A 27,313-nucleotide genomic window follows, 5' to 3' on the forward strand; every position below is an offset into this window, starting at 1 on the left:
TTTAAATGCAAATTCTATTAGCGGATAACGTTTAAATATATTAATATCCTAGTGGGACCACCTGAGCAGCCCTAGGGGGTCAGGGTGTTTCTACCCTGCCCCCTTTTTGTGTTCTACACGTTTGTTTTTCTGCTTTCTTGTGCCTAATTCCTAACTATATAAGGCCTGAAACCTATGTTTTTTTCAGTGAATTTGCAAGGTTTTTTAAATGCTAATTCCTAACTATATAAGGCCTGAAACCTATGGTTTTTTCATTGAATTTGCAAGGTTTTTTAAATGCTAATTCATAACTATATAAGGCCTGAAACCTATGGTTTTTTCAGTGAATTTGCAAGGTTTTTTCAAATGCTAATTCCTAACTATATATGGCCTGAAACCTATGGTTTTTTCAGTGAATTTCAAAGGTTTTTTTAATGCTAATTCCTAACTATATAAGACCTGAAACCCCACCCGAAATCTCCAGTATGCACCAGGGGACTGCATTGCAGAGAGGTGTAATTAAGCCACGGCCCTTTTTACACCTCTCTGCAATGCAGCCCCCGTGCATGTTTGAAGAGGGGGAACTCATTCCCCCTGCATACTGGGGTCCCCTGGGGGCCAACTAGCCCACCTGGAACCTCCAGTATACGCCAGGGGGCTGCATTGCAGAGGTGTAATGAGGCTATGCCCCTTGTTACACCTCTCTGCAACGGAGCCGCCTGGTGCGTTTGCAGAGGGGGAACTAATTCCCCTTGCATAATGGGGGTCCCTGGGGGCCAACTAGCCCACCAGGAGCCTCCAGTATGCGCCAGATGGCTGCATTGCATAGAGGTGTAATGAGGCCACACCCTTTTTTCACCTCTCTGAAACGCAGCCCCTGTGCATGTTTGAAGAGGGAGAACTAATTCCCCTTGCATACTGGGTGTCCCTGGCAGCCATCTTGTGCCTTGTTAGAACCAAGGCACAAGAAAGCAGTGACACAAAGGTGTGAAACTCGCAAAGGGGCCAGAGTAGAAACACCCTGACCCCTAGGCCTGCTCAGGGGGTCCCACAAGGACCCCCAAGGCAAAACAAATAATATATATATTTTTTTTAAAGTCGCGGGGTACAAAAAAACAATAAAAAAATATAAAACAACAATAAGAATAAAAAAACAGTTCTTTTCAGAACTACTTCCAATTTATGCAAAAATGCTACATTTTTAAAAAACTCTGTCTTTCTTTTTTTCTCCAGGGTACGCGTACCGCTACGTGTACCAATACGTGCACCGGGGCGCGCACCCCCTCAAAAAAATAAAAAAAAAATAATGAGTGTGTGTGTGTGTGTGGGGGTGGGTGTGGGGGGTGTGTGTGTGTGGGGGGTATGTGTGTGGGGTGTGTGTGTGTAGGATGTGTGGGTGTGTGTGTGGGGGGTGTGTGTGTGTATGTGTGTGTGGGGGGGTGTGTGTGGGTGTGTGTGGGGGTGAGGAATGTGTGTGTGTGGGTGGGTGTGTGTGTGTGTGAGGTGTGTGTGTGTGTGTGGGTGTGTGTGTGTGTCAGAGGTGTGTGTGTGTGGGGGGGTGAGGTGTGTGTGCGGGATGTGTGGGGTGTGTCTGTGAGGTGTGTGTGCGTGTGTGGGGGGAGTGAGGTGTGTGTGGGTGGGAGTGTGGGGTGTGTGGGTGTAGGTGGGGGTGTGGGGGTGTATGGTGTGTGTGTGGGTGTGGGTGTGTGGGGGGTTTGGGTGTGGGTGGAGGTGTGGGTGTATGAGGTATGGTGGGGTGTGTGTGTGGGGGGGGTGTGTGTGTGGGGTGTGTGTGGGGGGGTATGTGTGTGGGGCACCCCCTCAAAAAAATAAAAAAAATAATGAGTGTGTGCGTGTGTGTGTGTGTGTGTGGTGTGTGTGTGTGTGGGGGGGGGTGGGGGTGTGGGGGGGGGTGGGGGTGTGGGGGGTATGTGTGTGGGGTGTGTGTGTGTAGGATGTGTGTGTGGGTGTGTGGGGGGGTGTGGGTGTGTCTGTGTGAGAGGAGTGTGTGTATGTGTGTGTGTGTGTGTGAGGTGTGTGTGGTGTGTGTGTGCGTGTGAGGTGTGTGTCAGAGGTGTGTGTGTGGGGGGAGGGGTGAGGTGTGTGTGGGGGATGTGTGGGGTCTGTCTGTGAGGTGTGTGTGTGTGGGGGGGGAGTGAGGTGTGTGTGGGTAGGGGTGTGTGGGGTGTGTGGGTGTAGGTTGGGGTGTGGGTGTGTAAGGTGTGTGTGGGGTGTGTGTATGTGGGGGTATGTGTGTGGGGTGTGTGTGTGTATGAGTAAAATGTTCAGCTAACTATAACTGGTGTCACACCTATGGTTTTCTCAGTGAATTTCAAAGGTTTTTTAAATGCTAATTCCTAACTATATAAGGCCTGAAACCTATGGTTTTTTCAGTGAATTTGCAAGGTTTTTTAAATGCTAATTCCTAACTATATAAGGCCTGAAACCTATGGTTTTTTCAGTGAATTTCAAAGGTTTTTTAAATGCTAATTCTATTAGCGGATAATGTTTAAATATATTCATATCCTAGTGGGACCACCTGAGCACCCTAAGGGGTCAGGGTGTTTCTACCCTGCTCCCTTTTTGTGTTCTACACGTTTGTTTTTCTGCTTTTTTGTGCCTCAGTCTATTAAGACCCAAGATGGATGCCAACACTTCCTGGTTAGAAGTGTTGACAGCCAATGAGCATGCAGCTTTCTCGGGAAGGCATGCTGATTGGCTGTCACTGTCTGTCAACACTAGCACAAGATAGATGCCAACACCTCCTGGTTAGAAGTGTTGACAGCCAATGACCATGCAGCTTTCTCGGGAAGGCATGCTGATTGGCTGCCACTGTCTGTCAACACTCAAAACCAGGAAGTGTTGGCAGCCATCTTGTGCCTTGTTAGAACCAAGGCACAAGAAAGCAGTGAAACAAAGGTGTGAAACTCGCAAAGGGGCCAGAGTAGAATCACCCCGACCCCCTAGGCCTGCTCAGGGGGTCCCACAAAGACCCCAAAGGCAAAAAAAAAAAAAATTAATAATTTTTTTTTGTAAATGTCGGGGTACGCGTACCCCGCGATTTAAAATTTATTTTTTTTACTTTTTTTTGCCTTGGGGTCCTTGTGGGACCCCCTGAGCAGGTCTAGGGGGTCGGGGTGCTTCTACCCTGCCCCTTTCTTGAGTTCTACACGTTTGTTTTTCTGCTTTCCTGTGCCTCAGTCTACCGAGGCACAAGATGGCTGCCAACATTTTCTGTTTTGGAGTGTTGACAGACATTGGCAGCCAATCAGAATGCAGCTCGCGCTCTAGAGGTAAGTGTACCGGTAAGCTCACCGGTAAGCTGCTATAGATATATACATTTGTTTGAACCTAAATTATTCAAAATCCACTGGAGCACATATCTTGAGACATAGCAAAGGCACATCGGGCTACCAGTCCCTACAATTTAGCCAAGTTTGGTGAAAATCCATTCAGCCGTTCGAGCTAAAAGTGCGACCGACCGCCCTATGGAAATTAACATGGGGAAAACACGTTTTGGGACCCCCCTTTTATCTCGGCCCCCGCTTGACGGATCCCCCCAAACTTTCGGGGAAGGACCAGAGCGCCGCGAGGCAAAGTTGCTGAAAAATTCAGGCAGATTCCTCAACGGGCGCCAAAGTTATTCCCAATAGAATGTTGCGATTTCCTTATGGAAATCAATCCTAACTATATATACCTACACATATATATAATTTGTTAATTAAAAAAACATTTTTTCATTTAAATGGAATTAATTTTATATATATTTATATATATATATATATATATATATATATATATATATATATATATATATATATATTAAATATATATATTTTTATGTAGATATATATTTTTTAATTACCCTTTACACCCTAAAAAATAATTCCACCCTGGTTCCTTTAAATACCCCTGCACCCCATAATCATAACCCACCCTTACTCCTTAAAATACCCCAGCACCCTTTAACAGTAACCCATCCTGAGCCTAAAAATACACCCTGCACCCCAAACCCCAAATATAGCCCTAAACCCTAAAAATATCCCTGTGCCCCAAAACCCATACCTAGCCCTGAACCCTAAAAATACCCCTGTAACCCAAAACCCATACCTAACACTGAACCCTAAAAATACCCCTGTACCCCAAAACCCAAACCAAGCACTGAACCCTAATACCCCTATACCCCAAAACCCATACCTAGCCCTGAACCCTAAATTACCCCTGTACCCCAAAACTCAAACCTAGCCCTGAACCCTAAAAATACCTCTGTACCCCAAAACCCATACCTAGTCCTGAACCCTAAAAATACCCCTGTACCCCAAAACCCATACCTAGCCCTGAACCCTAAAAATACCCCTGTACCCCAAAACCCATATTTAGCCCTGAACCCTAAAAATACCCCTGTAGCCCAAAACCCAAACCTAGCCCTGAATCCTAAAAATACCACTGTAGCCCAAAACCCAAACCTACCCTGAACCCTAAAAATACCCCTATACCCCAAAACCCATACCTAGTCCTGAACCCTAAAAATACCCCTGTACCCCAAAACCCATACCTAGCCCTGAACCCTAAAAATACCCCTGTACCCCAAAACCTAAACCTAGCCCTGAACCAAAACCCACCCTATACCCTAAAATTACCCTGTGCACCCCACTACCCAAACCCACCCTGAACCCTTAAAATACCCCTGTACCCCAAAACATATACCACTACACCCGAAAACCATATACTTACCTTAATCTTAAATTTAAAGAACATGATTTTACCATTCATGCATTTACAACTAATTTTGTTGTAAAAGCATGCGTGGTAAAAGCATATAAAATGTAATACCATACGTTATAATGGCATTGCGGAGTGATGGTACTTTCGTTATCTTTGTATGCGGAGTGATAGTATGCGGGAAAAAAGTTTTGATGTAAAGGTGGATTACCGGACTAAAAGCCACACACAGTTGGTGGACTGGGAGTATCCCTACTTCATCAGACATATGGCCCATTCAACGATGCTCTGTTCATCTCCATGCCGTGAACTTGTTGGGGTCGTGCCCGGTGGTAAAACCTGGGTTGTCAAACAGCGACGTTATAGAAGAGGAGAAGGACGTAAGGCCAAACTTGACTCTGGATTGATCCCAGGCTTCCATCGTTACTCGTGTGATAGAGGAAAGATATATGTTTTGGGGACTATGTGATTTGGGAAGGAAGCGCACCTTCCAGAGAGATGTACCCGCTACCTCCCTGTCCTGAAAAAGCCAATGTTTTTCCGATTCGGGTTGGAACCATCCCACTAGGCATCTCATTTGAGTCGCCTTGTGGTAAGTGTGAAGATCAGGAACGACTGCTGGTGGCCCCCAGTCCTGGGCACCGCCCCCAAGCCGACAGACCACGCACGCAACCTGGGCTTCATCCTGGACTCCTCCCTCTCGATGACCAGACAAGTCAACGCCGTCTCCTCTTCATGCTTTCACACCCTCCGCATGCTCCGCAAGATCTTCCGATGGATCCCGATCGAAACCAGGAAGACGGTCACCCAGGCTCTCGTCACCAGCCGGCTGGACTACGGAAACACCCTCTACGCCGGAACCACAGCCAAGCTACAGAAAAGACTACAACGCATCCAGAACGCCTCCGCCCGACTCATCCTGGACATCCCTCGACGCAGCCACATCTCCGGCCACCTAAGGAACCTGCACTGGCTTCCCGTCAACAAGAGGATCACGTTCAGGCTCCTCACCCACGCACACAAGTCTCTCCACGACCTGGGCCCCAAGTACCTCAACGACCGTCTGACCTTCCACACGCCCACCCGCCAGCTACGGTCTGCTAGCCTCGCCCTCGCCGCCGTACCACGCATCCGAAGAGTCACCGCCGGAGGCAGATCCTTCTCCTACCTGGCGGCCAAGACATGGAACTCCCTCCCCATCCACCTTCGGCTGACCCAGGACCACCTCGCCTTCAGGAGGCAACTCAAGACCTGGCTGTTCGAGCAATAGCGGCCCCCTTCCCCCAAGCGCCTTGAGACCCTTCCGGGTGAGTAGCGCGCTATACAAGTGTCATGATTGATTGATTGATTGATTGATTGAAACCCAGTCCCCCCCATCTGAGTTGGCAGATATCTAATCTCCTTTTACATACAGGGTTTTTTCCCCATCCAGATATATTGCATTATCTCCATTTGCAATTTGAGCATTCCCTTTGGTGGGGGCTGTGGAAGGGTGTGGAATAAATACAGTAACTGGGGAAGGATAGTCATCTTTATTGACGCCATCCGACCCAGCCTGGATATCTGGAGGTGTCCCCATTTCCCTAGTTCACTCTGGATCTGTTGGAGGAGAGATTGGTAATTAATCAAGGAGGTCGACTGGAGTGTGGAGGCTAATTTGATCCCCAGGTATGGATGGGGGAAGACCTCCATTGGATGTGGTGATGTCTCTTAAGATGACTCACCAACTCGGGGGACAGAGAGAGAATCAGGGCCTGTGACTTATCCACACTGACCCAGAATCCCGATGCCTTGCTAAAGCTGTCTAGCTCAGTCAAGAATGCCGGCAAGGTGGAGGCTGGTTGATCTAGTGTCACCAGCACATCATCAGCATAAAGGCTAATGGTGTGTTGCTTGCCCCCAAAGACTCCTCCAGTGACCCGAAGGTCATCTCGGACTCTCTGGGCTAGTGGCTCTATGTTAAGGGTAAACAATAAGAGTGATAACGGACATCCCCAACATGTGCCCCTGCCAAAGTTGGTAGAGGTGTGTCTGTTGACCTAAACTAATGCAGTGGTTGAGTGATAACAGTTCAGGACTCTCGTCCTGAAGTTTTTTGCCCAGGCCAAAGTGAGGGAGGACCTGTTCCAAGGAGGGCCAGTGCACCCTATCAAAGGCCTTCTCTACCTCTATTGATAGTAGCAAGAGCTCACTCAGAGCTCGCACCACTTTTTCTATGATATTTAATATGCGTTTGGTATTGTTGCTGTTTGTCTATGGGGGATAAACCCAGTCTGATCCGGGTTGTTGACCGAAGCTAATGTGGGCCTAGTCTGCCAGCTAGGATGCCTTTGAAAAGTTTAAGGTCCACATTCAGTAGGGAAATCGGCCTGTAAGAGCCACACTGCTGTTTGTCTCTGCTTTGTTTGGGGACCACAGTGATAGATGCAGTGAGCATAGTGGAATGGTTCACACCAGGTGCTGCAAAGGATTTGAATAACCTGGTGAGGACGGAGGCCAAAGCGTGGTAAAAAGTTTTGAAAAAAATAGGGGAGAATCTGTCTGCCTGGTGCTTTTGTCACCTTTAATCGAGAGATAGCCTAGATGAACTCTTCAAGCCAGATATCCTCATCTAGGGCTTCCAATTGGTCTAAAGTAAGACCTGATGTATGAGCAAATTGTAAGTTGACTAGTGTATAATTGCACATAAAAATCCTTAAAGGCGTCTGCTGTGTCTTTATCCTTAGTGATGTGCCCTTGTTGCGTGTGTGTAGGGATTGGACTCCCGATGATTGTCGTTGGGTGAGCAATTTGTGAATTAGGAGGTGACTGCATTTGTCTTCCTCGATGTAGTAGGAGTGGCAGAAAAGGAGGACTGCATATTCCACCCGTTCTAGGTCTAGACTGGCGAACTGTGAGCGCAACACCACCAATTGGCACCAGATCCTCGGTGCTCCAGTGTGTTTGTGAATGTGCTACAACTCTCTAATCTGGGTGGAGAGAGTACCCCTCTTTTCTGTTTGCAGCTTGTTGTCAGCGACAGAGATTATTATTAATTCTCCTCTAATGACAACTTTAAAGGCTTTCCAAAGTGTTGCTATAGTAACTTAATGTGTGTCATTCAGGGTGAGATAGGTTGTTATAGCTTTTTGAATTTGAGTTACCACTGCGGTGTAGCATTGTGTTGCGTAGCCACCCGTTTCGACGTCGATGAGCCTAGACTGCAGTCAAAAGTGTAAGGGTGACTGCCGATTGATCCGAGAGTGCTGCTGGGAGGATCTCTGACTCTATGAGTAAAAGTTGTATGTCCCTAGTGCCCAAAAGGTAGTCTAACCTGGCATATGTATTGTGTGTATGGGAGTAAAAGGTATATTCACATGATTTAGGGTCTGGGATTCCTGAGTCCCTCAGCATCTCTAACCTCCTCCTAGACAGTTTACCGTTCTGTCCATGTCACTGCTCAGATCTATCCAGGTCGGTGTCCAGGACCAGGTTTCGGTCCCCACAATCATTGTCTATTGTGAACTGAGAAGTGAGGAGTCTGACTCCGTCCGACTCTGTCCCTTTATGCCCTACTTTCCCCTTAAAGGAGCAGAATACTAGAATGGCCAATCCTGCCTTTTTTGTGGAGGTGGAGGAAAGGAACTGGTGGGGGAACACTCGAGAGAGCAGCCAATGACAATCTCCATGGAGAAGGTGTGTCTCCTGGAATAGGCATATGTCTGCTCCCAAGTTCTCGTGGTATGACAGGACTGCTTTGAGCTTAATCGGACTGTTGAGGCCCTTCACATCGAGGGTGAGCACCTTAACAGTAGAAGCCGGCATTAGGGCAATGTGTAAAGTGGAAAGCTTTAGTGTAGAAGCGCAAGCAGCAAGTGGGCGGACCAGCTTATAACATTATAACCCCTCCAGGTGCAATGTATGTAATGTGGTATGATCATACTGAGGTGTAGAAAACCCCCAACTATAACTCCCTAACACTAAAGAACTGAAATAAAAAAAATATAGAGATTTAGTCCCAAGATGGCAACTGCTCTCAGTTCTGAGGGTCAAATATAGAGGGTTCAAAATGTGGCCAATGTTCCACGTCCCACCCCGCCCAGTCCAGTTAACCTCCAATGAAAAGGTGCCAGTTTCTCTACAGATCATCAGTCTGTGCCAGGACTTCAGTAATCGATTTCAGTACTGCTTTCTGTCCTTCTGCCAACTCCACATGGTCCAGGCATGTCTCCCCTCTCCCCGTGCTGTGACTACCTCCATGAGGTCTTTGTCTTTCCTAGAGGGGCGAGGAAGGTATCAGCAAGCGACCCTCTGGTTGTGGATCAATGACAAGAATCTGGCACGTTTCAGTCAAGGCCTGCAGATGAAAGAGCTTCCCTTCTATTCGGAAAATAATGCAAAAATGGGTGTCCCCAGGTGTAAGTCACTCCTTGTTCCATAGATGTTGTGTGACCAGCTGGAACTCACGCCTACGCTGTAATGTGTTTGCCGATAGGACTTGGAACAATGTTGGCATCAGGGCCCTGAAGCTGAGAGGATGCTTCTCCCGCACTCTATAAAGGATTTCCTCTTTAACCTGAAAGTCATGGAGGCACACCTGTATGTCCGCCTGGGTGGTCCCATCTGGCCACGGTTTTTCCAACTCGATGGGCATAGTCAATTTTGATAGCGGCCTCATGATAAAACGGAAGAGGTCTCTAACAAAGGCAAAGATATCCTCACTCTCTGCTTTGGTTGCCACACCTCTTATACGGATGTTGTTCCTGCGTGATCTATTCTCTAAATATTTCCCATGGGCTTGGAGGTCCAGCTGTTGATCCCGGAGGTGAATTATTTCTTGTTGAAAGGACTCCAATTCTTCTTCCCAGTTATTCCCGTGTTCCTCCAGGGTTGCGACTCGACCTCCTACAGAGTCTAGATCCCTCCTTAATGTATTCTGACCAGTTCTGTTTACCTGACTGTAGGCCTGTGATGGTTTTTGACCATCAGATGACGAAGACACAAACCAACCCAAGCTGGCCGCCGCCGTCGAGGTAAACCGGAAGTGCGGTTTGCGGTCTAGTGGCTGAAGGGGGATGGGCAGACTGGACTGTTGAAAAAGGCAGCTGTGTCCAGAATGGTGTTCAGGTGTTTTGGAGAGGCTGGAAGGAGAGGAGGAAGCCACACTACCCGAACCGGAGGAGGACCGAGGAGCGAGGATATCGTGTGAGGAGGAGAAGGAGGACACCGCCTCTACCCTCGCAGGAGAAACGACGCAGGATCTACGCGCCAGCGGGACGGAGTAAGAAAAGAACGACCGCTCAAGGAGCACTGCCCTCTGGACCACTGTTCTCCCCAACGGCGAGGAGGCTTGGTCTCCCAACACCACGGCGCAGGAGGGTCGTGGGAGCAGGCAAGTGCCAGGTGCATTCTCGAGGCTTGTAAAGGGGTTGTGGGCGCGCATAACGGGGCACCAGTGAAGAGCACCATTGTTTCCCGCAATAGGCACAAACCACGTCAGGGTCCGGTGATGGTACACGTTTCCCTTCCCCATGACCAGTCCTTGTTTATGAAAACAGTAGCCTGAGCCCTTTTCTTTTCTTTGTTTTAATTTTGGGTCCACGCTCGCCTGCCACAAGAAGAAACAGGGAGCAGAGGGACAAGGAAGTCTTCAGTAAAGGACCCCAAAACTGACCATTTGTCCAAGTTTCTGTTCAACCTGTGTTACGACTGTGTGTGTTCTCTTTTGCCAATACGACTGTGTTCCTTTGTCAATGACCTGACCCCTAAGGAACAAATAAACCAAGACCAAACAGTATAGCCTCGGAGTGAATATCTACAAAAGGGGGGGGGGGCAAGAAGGCTGTTTAGGGTGTCCCGACGACAAGGCCATCCTTGAATGATATGAATAGAGAATTGAAAAAGGGTCAGGTGCTGGTTCCTCCTCCTTAGCCTGTTCATGGGATTTCTGTGATTCAGAGGGGGCAAGTGGATTCTCCCTGGGCTCCTGGATGGCCAGAAATGCATTTCTGGAATGGTGCGGTCCTTTTTGTTGTAAGCTGTCACCTGTTTTCTCCACCAACTTATCAGATCGGGGGCTTCATGCTACTAAGGGGCCTCCTCGTCAGCGTGCCCCACACTCAGTCTCCTGAAGGTCCCACAGACCGTGAGATGGAGGGTCAGGGCTCCAGATCAACATACCGCAGATTGGACCACAAAGTGGGCCAAGTCCTCCTGGGGCTGAGTTCCACTAGGGCCCTCCTCAGTAGCTGTGGCTGCTGGTCTAGTCTACTCACAGGTTGTGCAGCCTTAGCAAATGGTGATGCTGTTGTGGCAGCTCCAGGGTCCAGGGTGTTGTCATGGACTTAATCTGATCTCTCCAGTAGGATGGTCCCTCTGCGCTAGGCGTGCCAGTTTTGCCATATTATTCCTCCATTGTGGGATCCGGCAGCCACCTGTGTTGCTTCTGTGGGGCACTTAAGTTACTGAAGGCAACACACCACCAATCTGCATGGGTTCTGGGCCAATGGCGGTGCCCAGGCGTAGCATCCCCCCAATAGCTCCATCTGGCTTCAATAGAGCAGGCTTGTTGAGGTAGGCTGCAGGGATGGATTGGGTCGCCATCTTGGCCACGCCCTTAAAGTCACTTTGCAAACTGAAATAAGTTATTAAATCACATCTTTTCTATTAGAAGTAGGGCTGCACATTTGACAATCATGTTGTAGGACCCCTTAACCAACCTGGGATCATAGCAGCTATTATCATCATCATCCACAGGCCAGGTATGTCACATCTCCATGTTGGAATGGGTTCCCAAGTCCAGCTAAGCGCACTCCAACACAGATAGGTACACACATAAGGTAGGTAACACATAAATTGCCACTTTACATAACAACATATACTTGTATCCACTCACATTCAAGTATCTCTCACTATGTGACACATTTTTAGGCCTCTACGTACACATAAGTAGATTATGCCCACTGTAATGTGACCCATATCCATAATAAATACTTGTTTGCAATGACATTTAGGACCAATGTAATTGTGTACAAGGTGACTATTCCACCATTTTACAGTTGATTTACATTGGCCCCCGCACGTTAGACTACTTACATCAGTCAGAATCGATGCATCACCTCTGTTTTGTGACGCATTGCTGAAGTTGAGCTTGTCATAAGCCCAAATTCAGCCATGCTTCACTTTAGGGGCAGATACACCTGCGCTGCGCCTTCCTTCCCACAGATGAGTCAGAATTTCTGATCCACCTTGGGACCTTACACCATGCTGCCCTGTATTGTAAATACTATGCATCCATGGCGTTGTAAACTGTCTTACCACAGCGCAAGTAATTTTAACATATTGCTGCCTTAGAGTAGCAATGCTTTATCCAAACAAAGGTTCAGAATGTACATAAATCAATAATATAGCAAAAGATCAATAAAGTTATACAGACATGGAAAAGTGAAAAGAAAGAATATCAATAAAGTTATACAGACATGGAAAAGTGAAAAGAAAGAAAATCAAAAGATAGAAAACTTTTTGGTCCAAAATAAGGAAATTACATGTGATTATAGAAAAGTACAAAATGTATTCGTATTTAAAAGATTAACATGAGGCTCAGAAAGGTTGTCGGTTTGAACAAGACATCACGTAACATATACAAGAAACCAGACAAGTGGCAAAAACATAGAGATTACATAAACATAAGAGTTCTAAAAGCATGTAAGAACTCTCATACACAAAACAATGTGTCCTCTTTAAATTTTGGCCACAATATCGTCAACGGCGTTTCGACCGTTGTCATAAGTACATGATCATCCTCAGGACAAGAATTTTTCTGAGCTTGTCAACAAACCATAAAATATTCAACTGCTTTAAATTCAGTGTAGAAATTCCACTGATTTCTGGAAATGACATCCATTACTGAAAACTGAATTAGCGCAAGCCACTCACAAAGATAGTGGTTGCCTCCAGCCGGCGAAATCGTAACACCCAAACAAATATGAATTGAGTTGAGGGGTCAATAGTTCTCCCGACAAGCCGTAACTTGGATTAGTAGCAATGAAACATTCCTTGCAAATGAGGCCCTCTGTGCCTTCTTCCTAGATCACAGTTGCGTTCGGGAATGGGAAATGTTCACTCCAGTAAAGGTTGAGTCAGGTTTCCCAGTGTCACACCTCCTTCCTGTCCTGCAGACATCAGTGTGTATCAGTCATCACTTCTTTGTAGTGACTATTGTGCTTTGAGAATAAAGTAAGACAGACTGCAGGTAGTCGGGCCTATGAGTGCATGTTGCAATGCTACCTTAGGTTCAGTGTGAAGTGTTCCACCTGTCTGTCCCTGCACTTATGGTTCTCACACAGCAAAGGGGCTGGAGGTGCCAGGGCCTGCGATCTGAGTGCAGAATTCAACTGTGGCATTTTGTGACAGATTTTGGAAAGGAGTACACGTCAGAAGGTAACAATGTGTTTTGGTAGTAGCACTTCATGCCTCAATATGGTTCTAAAGAGCTGTAGTTTACAATGGATGTTTCTAGTACCCAACGAGGCATAGTTTAGAGCGTTATTATGCCTATTGCACATAATATTAGGTCACATATTTGTATTTTTCTAACTTTATTTTTATTATTTTATCAAAGATGGTATTAATATAAATTTAAATGCAGAGTTTAAAAATGAGTGCTCAACTCTTGTTCATTACAACTTTAACACAAATAATTGTTACCCTCAATCTGTAGTTCTATAGTTCATCCCCAGTCCTAGGAGTAGTCTTGTAATGTGAGTTCCCTCACACTTCAATATACTTGTATGCCATGCTGGGCAACTAGACAGCCCTAGACTTTGAAGTGGTATTAATCCACTTAAATGGTGATGATGAATGAGTAAAAGGTGACGAGAGGGACGAAGGGTTTAACTAAGTACGGGTATAGAGGGGAAGAGGAAAAGAGTGGATGGAATGCTTTATGGGGAAATATGGATGCAGTGGGTATGGCAGCTGGGTGAGTTGGTGGTACCCGTGGAGGAAAACACTAAGAACCCTGGAATATTCCCTTGAATAGTAGCACATAATCAACAGACACACAGATGATAGACGAAATGCAGAACGAATCAAACATTCACCCCCCAGGTAAGAGATCTGGGTTCAATCCAAAGTTCTTTTGCTCTCCATGCCACCCCAGTTTAGACCCAGCCATATGCAAATCAGTCTTGACTCTATGCCTCATGAGAGCAGGCCAGCCTGAACTGCCAAGCCAGGTCCTCCCTGGACTGGAAATAAGCATCCTCGGACCAGGGGGATGTGGTCACAGATGGCCCAGCTTCAAAGGGGCTACCACATCTGATAGGCTAATGTAAATCTCACTAGAGCTTTCCTTTCCATTTATGCAGGTCGACATGTTGGTGTCTTTTCCAAATGGTTAACTCATTGCAGAACCTATTATCCAGGAGGCTTGGCTAATTATACTGTACACAACACAGGCATATGCCCATGGCTCTCTCCCATGGAAGAAGGGTTGCAATACCCTTGATTTTGGGAAGAGAGCTGCATTGTGGTATTGTTTAGTGCCAACCTCACAGGAAATGATGTACAAGAGGGTGACGGTGACTCTTGGAAATAGTAGCCCCATTAGCTAGAGAGTCCTCCCTCCAGCAAACTTGAAATTAGCATAAAAGTGGCATCCCTAGCCCCCAGCTTCGGAACAGTGCTTCACTTGGAAATAACAGAAGTCGGATGCACCAACTCAGCCTGTGGACCTCAGAAAGTCTATACTGACTGACCCAATATAAGACTGTAGAAAGAGATGGGCTGATCCTGCTGTTCAACCTGTAGAGAAAGACTCCAAGAGCTAGACCTACTCCCGCTCATGCTGAAGACCAGTGACTGGACACCAAGGACTAGCTGGCTAGCCTCCTTTTAAGACTCAGGGACACAAAAGCTGAAGCTCTGTAACTACAAAGTACCCAGCTGGCCAGTTCACCCTGGGCTTGCCCTGGACTCTGTTGATGTAGCAGAGGGATTGAGTTCTAGCCCCCTAGATGTCCCTCTCGGGTCCTATAACTTAGGCTAGTGCTGGAGTGTACTCTTTCTCACCACAGAACTGCAACTTGCCAACGTAAAGCTAAAGGTAACAGTTCCTGAGCTCAGAGTCTGAGGCTCATATATTACAGCTACTTGTTGGTGGGTAGCTACAAACACCATGAGAGACAAGGCTTACATTGGGCCTCTGAAATTCGCTGATCTGCTAACATTGAACCCAAGGCCAGGTTCAAGTTGCATGGGACTCTACTGATCTCTCTATTGACAAGAAAAAGAACCAGAAACGTTTCTAAATGTGATGGTAAACTACTGACCTGGCCAACCCGATGCCCACATCAGACCCTAAATTCCATTGCGGTTTGTACTTAAACTTTGCCTTGGACCCTCAAACTTAAGGCTCATAGACTACCACTAAGAGTGAATAGCAGTGGTGTACAAACTTCTTAAAAACCTTTCCAACCTTTTTGGAGTGAAAAGCAGTGGTTTATGAAAACCTTGCTAAAGTCATAATTACTGTTTGCTGCATCTGTTTTTTGTCATTTTGGTCTCAAATTAAGGATATAAATATATTCTATTTTTATAAATTGGAGTGGTATTTTTATTATGTTGTCTTCCTTACTTAATGACTGTCTTGGTACTGATAAATGCTTTACATTTGTTTTCCTTTCAGCATATCTTGACTGTTATGTGCCACAGATATCCAAGACTGAGCTAAGGTTTTATTTAAAGAAATTTAACTGGACCTAGTACGGAATAGTGGCATTATTGCTAAATGAGGTCTCACACCCACCCCAACCAATATTCCACTTTCCTCAAACATCCAATATGCTTTCCAGTGTGTTTTGGTAGTTATTGCATAGAAGAATAGGGGTTTTATTGCGCATCCAAGTTGGACATGTATATGTATATATATATATATATATATATATATATATATATATATATATATATATATATATATATATATATATTTCCACAAGTCTCGAAGCCCAGCTTGGCATCCGCTTTCGCTGATCGACGAGAATTCGAAAAAAGCCACAAACTCGGTGATTCTCGTTCCAGTGAGTTTATTGTGCATTCAAACGCCCACCAGTCGCCATGACGCGTTTCGCCTCAGCCGAGGCTTGATCACATGTCATGTCAAGAAGGAGGAAGTGACATATATAGTGTGATAATCACATGGGCAGTACTTCCACTTTTAAAATTTAAAGGGATATACACCAATTCACAATTAATGGAGAAAACAAAATTTAGAGCATAGTGCTCTGCATCATTTGTTGGTTCAAGAATGCATTATCAAAACAAAAACGGCATTTCATCACATGTGTCCATTTTGCTGATCGCTTTCCATAGATATTGTACAGGGTAAGAAGGCATGCATATATATAAAAGGGAAATAACCCAATAAGAATATTCAATACAAAAAACAAAGAAAAGAAAATTCTGTTTCTAGCCCATCAGGTACCTCCAGTATGCGCCAGGGAGCTGCGTTGCAGAGAGGTGTTCAGAGGCCACGCCCATTTTTACACCTCCCTGCAACGCAGCTCTGTGGCACTTAATGGAGGTACCTAGTGGGCTAGTTAGACCCTAGCGACCCTCAGGATTCAAAGGAACTTAATCTCCCAACTTAAAATGGCAACAGGGCGTGTCACAGTGGTGAAGTGAGGGGACGGGCCAGAGGTAACATGTGCAAACACTCCCTGTGGCGCGTTTTAAGTTGGGGAAATAATTCCCTTTCAATCCTGAGGGCCCCTGTGGGCCAACTAGCCCACCAGGTGCTTCCAGTAAGCGCCACTGCATTGCAGGGAGGTGGGCCAGGCCGTGCCCCTTTTTACACCTCTCTGCAACGCAGCTCAGTGGCGCTTACTGGAGATACCTGGTGGGCTAGTTGGACCCAAGGGACCCTCAGAGTTCAAGGGGACTTTATCCCCCAACTTAAAACGGCCACAGGGCGTGTTTGCGCACATGTCACATCAGGCCTCCACCTCCCTTCACCTGTGTGCACAAACGCCATGTGGCACTTTTTATGAAGTAGTTTTAATCCCCCTGCCCTATTATGTGCTCGGGTCTTTCAGGGGGAGTCATGGTAATCACGGGGGTACCCCAACGCATAGTGTTCCCTAGTTTATGTAGGTGTTTTCACTATATTCTAAGTGTCTTTTAGCATAGCACTGGCTCTAGGCCTGGTTAGAGATTCAGTTACCACCAGTACCTATCTGAAAAAGTTGTGGGCACAGGAGGACTTTCTGTTCCTCTGTTGGTTCTTTCTGTACATCTCTTCTTCTTGCACTTTTGGTCGTCTTTGCGGACTTCTGTTGTTTTTTTCTGCATTTCTTTTTTTTCTTTCTGTGCGTTGGTTCTTCTTTCATCACATGTCCTACCTCTGTAGGCATAGTTAGAAACTAGCATTTAAAAAACCTTTAAAATTCACTGAAAAATCCATAGGTTTCAGGCACATTATAGTTTGAAATTAGATTTAAAAAACGTTAGAAATTCACTGAAAAAAACCATAGGTTTCAGGCACATTACAGTTAGAAATTAGCATTTAAAAAACGTTAGAAATTCACTGAAAAAAAGATAGGTTTCAGGGGCGTTATAGTTAGTTGGGCGTTTCACTCGTACAAAACCATAGTAATTATAGTTAGTTCAGCTAACTATAACTCGCGCGCCCGCAATGCACTGCTGATCACGTCACATATTATATCATTCATGCCATGGTCCGTGACATCACTGATGACACCTCAAATGACATCACTGATTAGATCACTGATGATATGTGGGTGTACTTGTAAAGCGCACTGCGACTCCATGGAGTATCCTGGCGCTGAAGACCGCTGGGGAACCCGTCCTGGTTTTCCCTGTGAGATGGTCCCTTTCTGGGTATCTCCAAGGTGAAACCAGGCATCCCCGGCGTCTGTGGGGGGCCATTGTAGAGATGAGGCAAGCTTAATGCCCAGAGTTGCCGAGTGTGTTCCCTGGTTAGAGTAGGCACCGAGGCGAGAGTTATCAAGTCCGTTTCGACCCTGGTCCACGACCCTGCCGCGTCGGGAATTGAACCCTGGTCCCGGGCCGTTCTCTGCTTAAGGGTCTGCCGCCTCTAACCAGTGAACCAGTCTAACCAGTAAGCCACACCACTCCACAAGGATATCATCCTTGTGATAGAGTGGCAGACCTCCTCTCACCCTAATATAACCTTTGATACACAAACTCAAATATAGAAACTAACATTTTCAAACAATGGACATACCAATACCAGTTACAACACACCTATTCAGTAATTCCAAGATCTACACACACATCCACTCATTCACCAACAGTCCTATACAGTCACTCATACATGTACTCACTCATCAAATGTACTCATACACCTGTACATTCTGTTACACCTCGACACTCTTCCATAGAGTTACTCACAATCACATAGTCACAGATGCAAAGTATCAAACATCCATTTACTTGCATATACAGTTATACACACACCACGACACTTCCTTCTACAGAAACTTACACATACTTACTATCTTAATCAATCACTTACAGAAACACATACTTATTTATACAGGAACTCTTCCATTCTCTCACTCTCACATACACAATACTCACACATACTAGTTTAAAACATATGTAGTTACTCATAAAGACACTATTGAGACAGTCATTCACTCACTAACACACCCAAACACACACTCATCAACCCATACAGTCCTGTACACATGCTGTCTTCAACACATACAAACAGTTAGTCACTCATTCATGCATCTCTGCACTAAGTAATATCGCTCACCGAACCATACAGACACTCAGACACTCCTACTGATACTCAAAAAACTAACTAATAACCCATATAGACACTCATGTAGCTACTCACCAACCCATTCAGCCACTTAAACACAAAGTGAGAGACTGATACCGATATTTACATATTTAAACATTACTCACTAACCCGTGTATTCACTAAAATATACTTAATCAGTCAGTTATACAATCAATTTTACAAAAACAAATCATCCATTTAGACACTTATATACCCATTCATTCTTCCATCGACCTTGAGATATACGTATAGAAAACATATTTCATTTTCAGAAAAACACACATTCACTGCATCCAGTGATCTCATTTGAGATGTCATGAGTGATGTCATGAGTGTTGTCACTGACCATGTCATGAGTGATGTAATATGTGATGTCATCAGCAGTGCATTGCGGGCGCGCAAGTTATAGTTAGCTGAACTAACTATAACGGGGGAATTTCTATGGTTTTGTATGAGTGAAATGTCCAACTAACTGTAACGCCCCTGAAACCTATGTTTTTTTCAGTGAAAAAAATAATATATATATATATATATATGTGTGTGTGTGTGTGTGTGTGTGTATACATATATATGTATTTAAAACTCTTAGAGCTGGTGCATCTGTCACATGAGGATAGAACTCACAAAATGAACATTTCAAGAAAATTGCAGAGCACTCACGTGGTAAGACGATGGTCCTTTTAATTTAAGCAGATGTGGTTCGGTTTCAATGCCTTTCTCAATGCTTTTAAAATGAAATGCAAAATAACACACAAGACTCAAGATCTTAAGAAGTCACAACCTCACTCCCATTGGAGGGTTCCTTGAAATTGACAGCAACAGAGGACTGCTGCCGTCCTTCACTGAATGTTGTTTTCTATAGCTGTCATATTTGTGTGTTATTCCATGATAATGTCTGCAATGGAAGTCCTCGAATTTCCCGACATTAAATTCATCACTTGTCAAATGCCCAATAGTTACTCTTTCCTCAATAGGCATTGAAATATACGAGGACTGATAATGACACCCACACTTTGAATGGCTCAATTGACACAGTCTTGTCGTCCTGGACTGTGTGTCCATTATCCCTCGCTTGCCGCACTGATGGAGATCAGCCCGTAGATGTCAGTTTAATTAACTAAAGAACCTTGAGTTAAATAATTTATATATATAATTATATGGCTAGGAATATGAGCCTATGTCCAGTCCTATATTCTTTTTACCCTAATGCTCGGCTTGGTGCCTCATGATCTAGTGCTGTACTTGAGCACTTACTGTTGTGCCCAATGCATCTGCCTTCTGCCTGATAATGAAGGTTTTGTATGGGATTTAGAAGCTGTATTTAGGTACATGGAGTACATGGAGGTGTTCTTTTGCAAATGAGGCTTCTGCTTTGGCATTTGTATGGTTTCCTGGATAATTAATTTAGTTTCGGGTGGTTAAAAATGTGCCAGTAAATCTGATGGTTGTACCAAGGCACTATATTTGGAATTATACTTGTCAAGTTGGTTCTGTGTCTGAGTGTTTGGTACTGTATGTTATATAAAATAATGTGCATTCATAATGCACACATTCAACTAATGGGTATTTTGAACTGAATGACAGATATGTTTGATACCCACCCCAATGGTTTTCATCATATTGACCTCAGAAGGATGAAAGGCTGAGAGACCCACCAGGATTCAGGGCCTTTGCTGAGCATTGATGAGTGTGGAGTACTCATGAGGGCTGTACCTTGGGAGCTGATGGCTGCACATTGGTATTCATTGCTGAGTTTATTTAGTGTTGCTTCCTAAACTGTTTTCGGTGTCAAAGGTTACAGGGCATCACTCCTGTGTCATCAACATAGTCAATGTTCATGTGACATCACTTCCTGTGATGTCATCACAAGTTGCAGGCCTGTGATGTCACTTTCGCTATCCCAGGCATTTTTGTGATCTCATAATGATAAATATGCACAGGGTATGGGACAAGAGCGACTGCACCTATCCCCAAATTAGGTATAATAATTGACTTGGGTGCCCAGGACCTGAGACGCGATACCCTTCCGTCCCCTATGGAGAAATCCACACAACAATAATTCAAAAACAGTGGTCCAGCACTCCATTTAAATTCTTCTTCTTTAAATTCTTCTTTCTTTTTTTTAAAAAGAACACATGACGTAGTCATAAAAATACGAAGTAGGCTACTACGTGTTTTTATGACTACGTTGTGTGTTCTTTAAAAAAAAAAGAAAGAGGAATTTTTAATACCATGACCTGCTTCTACGATTCTTGAGAATTTGTCTCCTTGTATATTTCTCATACTGTTAAATGGAGTGTTGGACCACTGTTTTTGAATGATTGTGATTTGATATCTGATATTTCATAAGCTTATTTTAAGACAACGAGTGTGCTTGTATGAAAAACAGTAATATAACATGCATACACACGTACCCTGTCTCCTGCTCTTTCTGCTGCCTTGGTATCAGCCTGTTTTTGGTCCCTACTACCCAAGCTTTTGTGATTTGATATCTGAGATTGTATAAGCTTATTTTAATAGTAAAAAACAGGTGTGTGGAGGGTCTAGGGGAATATTTACTGACCTGTCTGCTCACTCCCCTGCCTCATGGCGATTAAGCTATTACGCTTTTTATCATGCAGAATACAAATTATTCTTGCAGTTGTGGCTATGCGGTTACTGTGTTTTAAGGTGCATGTGTGTATTTGAGTGTTGTTTAACACATTATCTATCTGTTTATGTCTTTTGATAGGAAGAAGACGCGTATCTTTTCCATCAGTAGGACACTTAAGTATCAAAAGTTTTTTGGTATAGATGTAACTTTTCGTTAGTACATTTGTGTTACTTGTCACTTCAAGACACCACATGGAGTTGCAGTAGCTATTTTACATTAATGGTCCTGAAGAAAGCTGGGCTAAATGCCCCTCAAGCTGAAACATGTTGACCGCACTGCTTAGCACCTCGATGTAGTCTTACTACCTCGCAGGTGTTTTACTCTTGACACTTAGACTTCTGTTTAAACGCTTTTCAGAGTCTGGGCAGTCATGTTTTCACTCACTATTTTTATTCGAGCACTGCATTTTTTATATCTACACCACCTTAGGATGTACATCATGTTCACATTTTTCGACATCATTTTCCATACCGGCACTTCATGGTTGGATTTGGGCTGGTATGATAAGCAATTCCCACGTGATGCAAACTCCACCATGAGGGTGGTCTGATGGTAATTGCTATAGCTTTCTGTTATCTACAGTTGCTACCTTCAACAACTGGTTCCACGCTTGCACCTTGCTGCCGCACAGTGACTTTAGTAGCTACACACTATCTGTGGACCTGGTCTGCTCTTTTGTGTTTTTTGTATCATGACTACAGGGGAGTGAGCAGACAGGTCAGTAAATATTCCCCTAGACCCTCCACACACCTGTTTTTTACTAGTATTATGTGCAACTTTTCAGTTGCGGGTCTATTTGATAAGGTGGCAAACAATGTTTTGTTCACACCCTTCAGCTCACTCAACCTTTGTGTGTTTGTACCCGTCTGTCTGCCTCTACTTACACTCAAGGATAAGATTTCCTATTCACATCATTGTGTAATCGCAACGGTTCTCCCTGTGGGTTCGTCACGCTTCCATAACAGAGTGACTTACAATGGCATACACGCCCTTCAATTGAAGGCTGTGAATCTGTTTCAGATACCTCTTCTTCTATCTATAGTAAGAGGCAGGTGAAAAGTTATCCCTTGACATGCCCCATGATAGCAGACATCCTTATGCTTAGATCGACGGAATTTTTCCATCTAGTACTGCCATTTTTGAATTAGGAACGATTTCATAATTTTCTAACACTTGATGTTACTGACGGAGTAACATTATTCACTTTATCGTATTTCCACCCGAACTGGAGTTGGATAGATCCATCAGGTAATTATCCTCTATCTATACAAATAGCAACATGCATTGCCTGTGAGTTGCGTGATATGCGGACCGCACATGCGCGGGAGATAAGTGTCTCTGCTCTTTCGCGCATGCGCAGGAAAGGAGTGGCGACTTCCATCACGACTGTTTCCAACTCCTCGCAACCTTTTACAAGTTTCCCAAATTAATGGAGGCCACACCGCGCAAGCACCGGTGTTTATTTAAGGAGGAAGGAAGACATTCTCGCTCACCTCCACTTCCGCTCGGGCCCATACACGAGGCACCGACGGACAGGTGAGCTGCTCGGCGTCCTCCGTGCATGCAAACTAGGTTGAGTCCTGTTTAAGATACAGGATTAGTCACTACCTATAGAGGTGGTGAAATTCACTGGAGCTAGTTTGACCCTCAGTGTCTATTAGATATTGTGTTTGGGTTGTTACTCTGTCTTTTACTCTGTCGTTTAACATCTCTATTTAGTCAAAGAGCTTAAATGACGCAGGCATTCACCAATTGACCTTTATGAGAACTCCTCTCTAATGCCAGATTACTGAGGTCCTGAACAAGTGTTCTGTCTATATCTGTCCTCTGTACTGTTTGTAAACACGTTGTGAACAAGCAATTAAGATGTATATAGTATAGTCAGGAGTGAGCCTAGTGACATTATCAATATCGCAAAATGCGTAATTCGTATGTAACCCCTGGGAGTCCATGGTATCGAGTCTGTGAGTGAATGGTATGGCTTGCGGGTTGCTGCCACGCGTAGGTTGAGTTCTATGTGTAGAGCCATTGGCTTGGGCACTGTAAAGTGGTGTGCTTACGGTCCCCTCTTTTTCTACACTGCAGAGCGGGGCCTCATACTCCCGAGCGGTCGCCGGGTGAGGTGAGGTCATCACCCACACAAAGCTGGGTGAGTATCACCATGAGGAAATGCCTCATGGCGATTAAGCTATTACGCTTTTTATCATGCAGAATACAAATTATTCTTGCAGTTGTGGCTATGCGGTTACTGTGTTTTAAGGTGCATGTGTGTATTTGAGTGTTGTTTAACACATTATCTATCTGTTTATGTCTTTTGATAGGAAGAAGACGCGTATCTTTTCCATCAGTAGGACACTTAAGTATCAAAAGTTTTTTGGTATAGATGTAACTTTTCGTTAGTACATTTGTGTTACTTGTCACTTCAAGACACCACATGGAGTTGCAGTAGCTATTTTACATTAATGGTCCTGAAGAAAGCTGGGCTAAATGCCCCTCAAGCTGAAACATGTTGACCGCACTGCTTAGCACCTCGATGTAGTCTTACTACCTCGCAGGTGTTTTACTCTTGACACTTAGACTTCTGTTTAAACGCTTTTCAGAGTCTGGGCAGTCATGTTTTCACTCACTATTTTTATTCGAGCACTGCATTTTTTATATCTACACCACCTTAGGATGTACATCATGTTCACATTTTTCGACATCATTTTCCATACCGGCACTTCATGGTCGGATTTGGGCTGGTATGATAAGCAATTCCCACGTGATGCAAACTCCACCATGAGGGTGGTCTGATGGTAATTGCTATAGCTTTCTGTTATCTACAGTTGCTACCTTCAACAACTGGTTCCACGCTTGCACCTTGCTGCTGCACAGTGACTTTAGTAGCTACACACTATCTGTGGACCTGGTCTGCTCTTTTTGTAAGCTTATTTTAAGACAACGAGTGTGCTTGTATGAAAAACAGTAATATAACATGCATACCCTGTCTCCTGCTCTTTCTGCTGCCTTGGTATCAGCCTGTTTTTGGTCCCTACTACTCAAGCTTAGATGCATTGACAATTTGCTGACTCAACATAAACATCTACAAACACTTTTTTTCTGTCTGTTTGAATCTGTCTAACAGGAAGACATCCAGTGTCTGACAACAAATAAATATACATTCATTAATTCATATGATAAGCTGAATTTTGACAATAGGTTAGTTGTGTCATGATATCAATATAATGAAATGTAGCAATAGTGGATATTAGAAGAGTGCAGTAAACAATGTGAGACAGCTACCCATCAAAAGTCACAACAAAGAAAATATAGCTGTGTGGTGGTGTCATTTCTAACCATGGGCAATTAACTCAGCTATGCTAACTCAACCCCGCCACGTAACAGAGTTAGCTACTGTACCCACAACCCTTTAATAAAACAACTCTACCTTTAAATGCTAAAAATGCACATAACCCATTCACAAAAGTGAACTTTGAAATATATCAGGCAAGGAGAGAGGTGATGATTTTGGGGTCCCCCTTACCTATGGGATGACCAAGCAGAACACAAATAGCATAGCATGCTGAACTATTTGGTGGTGGTCTCATCCTCCTAGGACCACCCCAAGCAAAGTTATGCACACAAATATAATGACAACCAAAGGCCCAGCAAAGCAGTATAGGGCGAGATTCGAAAGTGCAGTGAATGACTGAGCAAAAGGTAGTATATTATTTCCACGGTCCTGAGGGATAAGGGTTGTCGTGTTTGATGGTTGTCAGGAACGATTCTCTCCTGGGTAAGAGGAGATTCTAGTGGCACTGTGAGCTAGTTGGTACAAAAGGCCAACATACCCAGTGGGGGTGATCAGAGTTCATCTGACACCAATCCTACAGTGTATGTGTCTAAACACGCCAATCCTGTTTACTTTTTATTTGAACTACACAACAGTTGTTACTAGTAACAGTATTGTCATTTGAGCAAGGATTATGACAGACATTGGTCTTTTCATTTCCAGTGTCAGTGCTACTGTGTCTGTACAGGTTATGACTTACATTAACATTGCATTGATGGGCACTAGCATGGTATTGCGGCACAGATTATGGCATACATTGATATTGCATTTATTCGTATTGCTGTTGTTAGGACTGCACACATCACGTTAATCACTGACATCAAATTCATCAATACCAACACTTCCACAGAACACCTCACGCAAGCACTGATTACACGCAGATTACAGCGCCTGTCTTGGAGCGGATTGCCTGGGGCTGACCCCTGCCTCTCATGTGTAGTACACAGGTTATCCTCAAATGCCCAAGAGAACCCATCGAGAGAGAAGGGGAGTTGAGACTGCTGTGAGTGCGCTGTTGACATTGTGCCCACGACTGCAGGAGGCCCTGATAGTTTGCTGGCCTAATGTGCATTGAGAGGTGAGCAGGTGAACAGCTAAGTCGGGCCTGGCTGTTGCAGGAGTGAACTTGCAGGACTTTTCTTATCTTAAAATGATTGGCTGGGGAGGCTTTCTCCCCTCCTGCATGCACAGGCGCTGTCTCTACAATTTCTTTCTTTCAGTAGGGTCAGACAGACTTATGGCCTGATTTTGAGTTCGGCAGACAAACTACTCCATCACAAAAATGACGGATTTCCCATCCATCGTATTTCAAGTGCCATTAGAATACAGAAGGTAGGATATCTATCATGTTTGTGATGGAGTAACCCGTTTGCCGAACTCTAAATCAGGGCCTAAGTCTGGGTTGGGTGCATACTATTTTGGCACTCTCCCTGCAGTAGTTGGCACACGTTGCCTTCTGTCACTCTGCAGGGTGGGGTCACAGACTCAGAGAGAGCAGGTGCACTTGTATGCTGTTTCTAATTGTGGGCACCCATTAATCTGCTGTTTGGACTTACCGAGGGCCGATTTAGGGCTCAGCTCGGTTAGCAGGCAGCTTCCCCGGGGGTGACGACTTCGGCCGCCATCTTGGGGTGGAAGGCTAGGTGAGCGCACTAGTGGTCGGGCGAGTGGCGGCCCGAGCGCTACAAAAGGAAACTAGATTACTAGCATTCGGCTTGGAACATTGAGCTTCTGAGGCGGAAAGCCGGGAGTTAGGACCCTACCCCTATTACTTCTCTCTCCCTGACTAAGAGGCAGTTGAGATTTTTAATAATCACTTATTTTTGCATTGTACGAATAAAATTTTAAATTGCACTTGTATGCTGTTTCTAATTGTGGGCACCCATTAATCTGCTGTTTGGACTTACCGAGGGCCGATTTAGGGCTCAGCTCGGTTCGCAGGCAGCTTCCCCGGGGGTGACGACTTCGGCCGCCATCTTGGGCTGGAAGGCTAGGTGAGCGCACTAGTGGTCGGGCGAGTGGCGACCCGAGCGCTATATAATGAATGTTATTCCCCGTCCTCGCAGCGGGCGGGCACAGCGGGCGCGCCGATGGCGCGCCAGAGGCAAGCCCGTCTGGGCCCGTCCGGGCCAGACCGGGCCTAGGGCCAGTTATTATGCCAGATGCCTCTAAATCGCGAATTACTTATCCTAGGGAACATCTTATGAAGCTCCAAGATAAGGGAGACTCACTGTGCTGCCAGTTTGAGAGCCTTGACCAATTATACAGGAGGTGTATGCTGTGTACCAACTCCCTCTCTACTAGGGATACTGGTAGGCAGGCCCAGAGCAATCTTTGCATGGCGCTCCTGAATTGCAGGTCCCTACCGAAGCATGCCATCGAGATTAATCTCATGATCCAGGAAAGTAATCTCGATGTGCTGTTCCTAACTGAAACGTGGCTCTCGTCATCTTCTGAGTTCGATATTGCTGCCGCCCTCCCGGATGGATTTCTTATTCAGTCCCAACATAGACAACAAGGGAAAGGAGGAGGACTTGCTATAGTCTATAAAGACAAATTCACCTGCAGATTCGAAGACTATGAAATATCAGACTCAGAAAGTGTCCGTTTCAGTATTCAAATAACAGCTAATAAATCCCTCTCGGGACTCCTTATCTACCGCCCTCCGGGCTGTACTAGACAGTTCATAGGATCTTTATTAGAAACTACTTTAGCGGCAGCTGCCTCGTCTTCTAATTTTTTGATTTTAGGAGATTTGAATCTGCATTTTGATGATCCTAACGATAAAGCTGCCTCTGATCTCTGTGCGGATCTTAAA

The sequence above is a fragment of the Lissotriton helveticus genome, chromosome 3_1 (genome assembly GCF_964261635.1).
Source record: "Lissotriton helveticus chromosome 3_1, aLisHel1.1, whole genome shotgun sequence".
Lineage (NCBI taxonomy): Eukaryota > Metazoa > Chordata > Amphibia > Caudata > Salamandridae > Lissotriton > Lissotriton helveticus.